The sequence below is a fragment of the Cetorhinus maximus genome, chromosome 1 (genome assembly GCF_964194155.1).
Source record: "Cetorhinus maximus chromosome 1, sCetMax3.hap1.1, whole genome shotgun sequence".
In the NCBI taxonomy this organism is placed as follows: Eukaryota; Metazoa; Chordata; class Chondrichthyes; order Lamniformes; family Cetorhinidae; genus Cetorhinus; species Cetorhinus maximus.
In genome coordinates, this window is record NC_135879.1 from 89,081,010 (window position 1) to 89,088,644 (window position 7,635).

At 43.0% G+C, this 7,635-nt stretch overlaps 1 protein-coding gene across 5 annotated transcripts in view; it reads right to left on the minus strand.

Moving 5' to 3' along the window:
- cnot6l (CCR4-NOT transcription complex, subunit 6-like) overlaps positions 1-6,577 on the minus strand; it is a 96,104-nt gene extending 89,527 nt beyond the window's left edge. The window contains exon 1 of one of the 5 annotated variants that reach the window (XM_078543542.1): positions 6,474-6,577. The gene's annotated coding sequence lies outside the window, so the exon portion shown is untranslated. Of the gene's footprint in view, positions 1-6,327; positions 6,450-6,473 lie in introns of those variants that run through there. The other 4 variants (XM_078543522.1, XM_078543514.1, XM_078543506.1 and 1 more) reach the window with 4 other exon arrangements.
- Between the last annotated feature and the right edge of the window lie 1,058 nt (positions 6,578-7,635).

Here is a 7,635-nt window from a genome sequence, read left to right on the forward strand (position 1 = left end):
AACTGACTTAAATAAGATCCTTTGCCGATGCAGTCAGTTACTGTCTTTCCCTCTTGAAACACACTTCCCGTTATTCTAGCCCTGATCCTTCGCAATCCCAACTTCAGCACTACTCATATGGAAATGACCAAAGTTTCACATCTCTCTTCCCTAGACCTCTAGTGCCCTGCTATAACACCTTAAATAATAGCTTCTAACATTTTCCCTAAGACAGATGTTAAGCTGACTGAACTGTAGTTTCCTGCTTTCTGTCTCCCTCCCTTTTTGAATAAAGGAGTTACATTTGCTATTTTCCAATCCAATGGAATCTTCCCCAAATCTAGGGAATTTTGCAAAATTAAAACCAACTCATCAACTATTTCACTAGCCACTTCTTTCAAGGGCCGAGGATGAAGTCCTTCAGGACCCGGGGATTTGTCAACCCGCAGCTCCAACAATTTGCTCTGGTGATTGTAATTTCCCCCAAGTTCCTCCCTCCCTTCCATTTCCTGATTTACAGCTATTTCTGGGATGTTACTTGTATCCTCTATAGTGAAGATCAATGCAAAATACCTGTTCAATTCATCTGCCATCTCCTTACTTTCCATTATTAATTCTCCAGGCTCACTTTCCATAGGAACAACGCTCACTTTGTTAACTCTTTTCTTATTTAAATATCTATAGAAACTCTTACTGTCTGTGTTTATATTTCTAGCTAGCTTTCTCTTATAATCTATTTTTTGCCCTCCTTATTAATCTTTTAGTCATTCTTTGCTGCTCCTTTACATTCTGTCCAATCTACTGACCAGCCACCAATCTTTGCGCAATTATATACTTTTCTTTAAGTTTGATACTGTCTATAGCTTTTTAGTTAACCACAGAGGGTGGGTTCTCCCCTTGGAAGTTTTCTTTCTCATTAGAACGTATTTATTCTGTGTATTTTGGAGTATACCCTCAAATGTCTGCCACTGAACCTCTATTGACCTATCCCAAAACCTCATTTGCCAGTTTACTCTAGCTAGCTCTGCTTTCATGTCCTCATAATCGCCCTTATTTAAGTTTAAAATACTAGTCTTGGACCCATTCTTCTCTTCCTCAAAGTAAATGTAAAATTCAATCATATTATGATTGCTGCTACCCAGGGGTGCATTCACTATGAGGTTATCAATTCATCCCATCTTGTTGCACAGAACCAGGTTCAGTATGGCCTGCTCTCTGGTTGGCTCCAGAACGTTTCAAGAAACTATCCCGAAAACATTCTATGAACTCCTCACCTAGGCTGCCTTTGCCCATCTGATCTTTCCAGTCTATATGTAGATTAAAATCCCCCATGATTATCACTGTACCTTTCTGACAAGCTCCCATTTTCTCTTCCTTTATACTCGGTCCGACCATGTATTTACAATTAGTGGGACTCCACACCACGAACACAGTGACCTTTTGCCTTCATTGTTCCTCACCTCAACCCCAAATGCTTCTACATTCTGGTTTCCTGAACTTAGTCATCCTTTCTAATGTGCTAACACTAACATCAATTAACAGAGCCACCTCCACACCTTTGGTTAGCTTCCTGTCCTTCCTAAATGTCAAATCCCCTTCAACATTCAGGGCCCAATCTATGTCATCCTGCAGCCAAGTCTCTGTATCGGCTATCAGATCATACTTCATTATTTCTATTGGCACTATCAGTTCATCTGTTTTGTTTCAAATGCTAAGTGCATTTAAACACAGGGCCTTTAATTTTGTCCTTCCATTATGTTCGTAATGTCTGGTCCTATCTGCTGACTTACTATTAGATTTGTACTCTCAGTCCCTTCCTGTCACGTTCTGTCTGTCATTTCCCAAGTTAGCACCTTTCTCTCTTGCCTTGTCTCTACTCTTTGGTTTACCACATCTTCCCAAATTTGATCCCTTGCCCCCACTATCTAGTTTAAAGCCCTCTCCACTTCCCCAAATATGTGGCTCACTAGAACATCAGTCTCAGCTCAGTTCAGATGTAGGCCATCCCAATTGTACAGCCCCCACTTTCCCCAGTACTGTTGCCAGTGCCCCACAAACCTGAACACACTTCTCCCACGTCAGTCTCTGAGCCATGCATTCATTTCTCTAATCTTGTTTGCCTTATGCCAATTTGCATGTGGCTCAGGTAATAATCCAGAGATTATTACCTGAGGTTCTGCTTCTTAATTTGGTGCCTATCTCCTCATACTGCCTATGCAGAATGACCTTCCTTGTTCTGCCTATGTCATTGGTATCTACACAGACCACAACAACTGAATCCTCCCCCTCCTACTTTAAGTGCCTCTCCAGCTCTGAGCAAATGTTCCAAACCCTGGCACAGGGCAGGCAACACAGCCATCTGGACTCTTGCTCTTTGCTACAGAGAACAGCGTCAATCCCCCTCACTACACTGTCGTCTACTACTACATTCCTTTTTTGACCCCCCAACTTGAATGGCTTCCTGTACCACAATGCCATGGTCAGTCAGCTCATCCACCCTGCAACCCCCACTCCCATCCAAACAAGCTGAGAGAAACTCAAACCTGGTGGACAATTGCAGAGGCTGACACTCCTGGCCTCTAAGTCCCCTTACCTGTCTCACTCGCAGTCAAAACCTCCTTTCCCTGGCTACCTTCCAAATCAGAAGACCTCATTCTAAGGGGTGTGACTGCCTCCTGGTACAAAGTGCCCAGGTAACTCTCCCCCTCCCTAATGTGACATAGTGTCTGCAGTTCAGCCTCCAGCTCAATGACTGTGAGCCGAAGCTCCTCAAGGCACAGATACTTACTGCAAACATGTTTACCCTAGATCACACTGGCATCCAAGAGCTCCCACATGCTGCAAAGATGACACATCACCTGTCCTGCCATCTTTATGTGCTTTAATTAATTACTTATTTTATTCAAGTATTTATTTTCTTGTATGTATTTTATAAACCTTACCACAAATTCCTGTACTATTTTGAACCTCAGGAATAGAATAGACTTGTCCACTTACAAGATACTTGCCAAATAGCTACCTTTGTTCTCTGTAGTAGAGCAAGAACCAATTCCTGCTGGGTGAAAAAAAGGGGTGCCTCCCTCCCCTCTCCACCAAACTCCCTCAGCTCATCAAACTCTCACACTGTTAAAGTCACACTCAGTGCTGGTCACACAGAGAATGTATGAATTTATATTTTCTGAAACAAAGGGACTGAGCCCAGGTACAGAACAAACCAGTTCGAGCTAGTTTCCTTAATTAACTGTTTCAGTTGCTGCCAATGGATAGCTTCTATTTCCCTGCTTAGGCCTTGGATGAGACTTAGAATTTAAATAGCACTTGCAGTTAAACATTAAATATATACAATATTAGATTTTTATAAAGAAATTTAAGATTCCCTCAACTCACTAATACTCTTACACTTTAGATAATCATAATACTATCAGGCAGAGTCAGCATGGTTTTGTAAAAAGGAAATCAAGTTTGACAAAGTTATTAGAGTTCTTTGAGGATGTAACAAGCAAAGTGGATAAAGAGGAACCAAGAGATGCAGTGTATTTGGATTTTCAAAAGGCAGTCAATAAGGTACTACATAAAAGGTTACTACACAAGAGCTCATGGTGTTGGCAATGATATATTGGCATGGCTAGGGGATTGGCTAACTCACAGGGGAAAGAGTTGGGATAAATGGGTCACTTTCAGGTTGTCAAACTAATTGGTGGCGTCCCACAGGATCACTGCTGGGCCTCAACTATTTACACTTCGTGTTAATGACTTCAATGAAGGGTGTGACTGTATTGTAGCCAAACTTGCTAACAATACAAAGATAGGTGGAAAAGCAAGTTGTGAGGAGGATACAAAGAGTCTGCAAAGAGATATAGATAGATTAGGTGAGTGGGCAAAAATTGGCACAGGGAGTATAATGTGGGAAAATGTCAGGTCATCCACCTTGGTGAAAAGAATAGTGAAGCAGATTATTTAAATTGTGGGAGACTATAGAATGCTGTGGTACAATAGGGATCCAGGTGTGTTTGCTCATGAATTACAAGAAGTTAGCATGCAGGTACAGCAAGTAATTTGGAAGACAAGTGCTTTATTGCAAGGGGGATGGAGTATTCAAGTAGAGAAGTCTTTACAACTGTACAGGACGTTAGTGTGACCACACCTAGAGTATAGTTATGGTCTCCTTATTTAAGGAGGGATATACTTACATTAGAGGCAGTTCAGAGAAGGTACACAAGGTTGATTTCTGGGATGAATGGATTGTCTTATGAGGAAAGGCTGAACAGGTTGGGCTGAAACTCATTGGAGTTTAGAAAAATGAGCTGTGATCTTATGAAATATAAAATTCTGAGGGGGCTTGACACAGTTGATACCAAGAGAATGCATTCCCTCATGGGGAGGGGGGTGCTGAAATCTAGAACTGGGATACACAGTTTCAGAATAATGGGTCTCCAATTTAAGATGGAGAGGAGGAATTTCTTCTCTGCAAAGGTTGTTTATCTTTGGAATTCTCTACCCCAGAGAGCAGTGGAGGCTGGATCACTGAATATTTTCAGTGCTGAGTTAGATGAATTTTTGATCTACAAGGGAGTCAAGGGTTATGGGGGGCAGGCAGGAAAGTACAGTTCAGGCCAAAATCTGATCAGCCATGATATACTGAAGGGCAGAGTAGGCTCAAGGGGCCAAATGGTCTTAACCAGCACCGATTTCTCATGTTCTTAAATGGCACAGTTCCAAAGAAAGTGCAGGAACAGAGGGACTTGGGGATTCATGGGCATAAATCTTTGACAGGACATACTGCAAGTAGTTAGGAAAGTATATGGGATCTTGAGCTTCATAAATACAGTAGAGATATTAAGTACAAAAGCAGGGAAGTTATGCTGAACCTTTATAAAGCGCTGCTTAGGCCACAACTAGAATATTGTAGAATTCCAGTCACCAGGCTTCAGAACAATGCGAGGGTCCTTGACAGGGTGAGAGATTTACCAGAATGGTTTCACAACAAGGGACAAGTTTAGGTTGAAGAGCTAGGGTTGTTTTTCTTGGAGCAAAGGAGGAGATTGAGGGGGGATTTGATAGAGGTGTGCAAGATTATGACAGGTTTAGACAAGGTAGCCAAAAAAAAAGCTACTCCCATAAGCTGATGGGTACAAGGACTACAGGACGCATATTTAAGATTTTGGGCAAGATAGGTGAGGGGGGTGAGAGGAAGAACTTTTTTTTTACACACAGCAATGGTAATGACCTGGAACACCATGCCTATGAGGGTACTGGAAGTGAAGACAATTAATAGTTTCAAAAATAAATTAGATGGGTATCAGAGGGAAATAAACTTACAAAATAAAGCAAGAAAACAGGACTAATTGGATTGCTCTAGAGAGCCATAATTGACTCAAGAGGCCAACTGGTCTTCCCGTGCCATAATAGCTATGACTCAGGGTGCAACACTGAAAAGTTCCAAGTGCATTTTTGTTCAATGTTCAAAACATAATCTAATTTGATATACAGCTGTGTTTCAAATTTTCAAACAGTACTTGTCTGAACTACATAAAAATTATAATACATGTGGAATGAACATCAGTGGGTTTCTTAAGTCAGGCTGATGAGACTACAATACATGAAGCAACCAAAATTGACTAAGAACAATACAGAAAATTATCTAAATGATGGACATCAAGAAGCTGGCAAAATACACTACCTGTTTCTGTATAAATTTCATATGCAGTCCTTTCTATTCTGCACTTCTGCACGAATTTCTTCGCAAAACACAGAGGAAGCAACAAGACTCCAACTAACCAAATAATTGAAACTCACCACCAAGTGGGCCCACAGTACAACCAACCTCAAAAACTTCCTACTCCAAAATAAAGTTTTTGTTCTTCTCACGAATATACCATGAATTTAACTTATAGGCCATTATAAGTGAAATTCTGCATATAACTTCCTCAGCAAAGGTTTGGATTGCGGTACAGACATTAAAATAAAAGTCTCTAAACTTCTATCCCCTCCCCCCGCCCCCCAAACACCAAAGGAAACATTTCCAGCGACATTCCCAAAAACAAAACCCCCAGTCTCTGCCGCTCGGGGAGCACTGAAGGCCGCACCCGGGACTCCCGCTGCTTACCGCCAGCAAAGGGGCAAAGCCCGGGCCCCGCGGCCCAGGCCGCCGCCAACCACCATCCACCCGCCCCCTCCGCTGTTGTCGGCGACATTTAAACTCCATCTCGGCCATCCCCCCGCCGCCCCCCCCGTGCCGTAGCTCACACAGATCTCGGCATCTCAACTGCCAACTGACACGACCCAGGCTCCCAGCAACCGAGCCGCCCGGACCGGAGCCCATCTCCAGGCCCCGCACTCAAGACTCACCTCCAGGCCCGAGCGGCGCTCACATCTCCCCGGAGCCGCGGCGCGGGAGAGTCCGAAAGACACCAGCGCCGCCCCCGCCAGCGAGCGATCCAAGTGCCGATCCCCCTCCCCACCCCCCCCCTTTCCCCGGAGCCGAGCGGACTCACTGGATCCCTGTCATGGCGCTGCCACCGACCGACCGACCAGGCAACCGACCGACCAGGCAACCAACCTCCTACCTCCCTCCCTCCCAGCAGCTGGTGCACGGTACAGTATATGCACTATATATACAGCACAGGGTGTGATATATACAGTGTGTGCAATATGTACATATATCATGTACACAGTGTATACAGCATGCAAAATATATAATTCGCGCTATGTCACAGCCTATACATTACGTCATATAGACGCCTAATGTAAACAACTGATATTCTCCATGCAAAATATATATGGGGACACTGCATTTAATGTACATAATATACTCAATGTACAGTGTATATATTGAATCATACAATGGTTACAGTACAGCAGGAGGCCAATCAGTATCATGCATGTTCCAGCCCTCATAGGCATTTAGGAGCAGGAGTAGGCCATTCAGCCCTTCGAGCCTGCTTCACCAGTCCATAAGATCATGATTGATCTGGTTGTGACCTAAACTCTACTTTCTTGTCTCCCCCACCCATAACTATTGACATCCTTGTCTATCAAAAATCTATCCAACTCAACCTTGAATAAATGCAATGACACAGCCTCCACTGCTTTCTGGGAAAGGTAATTTCACATATTCCAACCCTCTGAGAGAAAAAAATTCTCCTCATCTCAGTCAGAAAAGGGAAACTTTTTATTTTTAAACTGCCTCCTAGTTTTAGTATCTCCCACAGGAGGAAACCATTTTCCTGGTGTCTACCCTATCAAGTCCCTTTTCAAAAAGTTCACTTCTCATTGTTCTAAACTCCAATGGATAAAGGCCCAACCTGTTCAACTCTTCTTCATAAGCCCTTTATCCCAGGAATGAGCCAAGTGAACCTTCTCTGAACTGCTTCTAATGCAATTATATCCTTTTTCAAATAAGGAGACCAAGACTGGACACAGTACTCCAAATGTGTTCTCACCAAGCCCTGTACAGCTGCAGTAAAACTTCCCTACTTTTATATTTCATTCTTCTTACAATAAATGTCAACATTCCATTTGCCTCCCTAATAACTTGCTGTACCTGCATTTTAACCTTTTCTGATTCAGGTACCAGAACACCCAGATGCCTCTGCACCATCAAGTTTTGTAATCTCTCTCTGCTTAAATAGTGTACTGCTTTTCTATTCTTCCTGC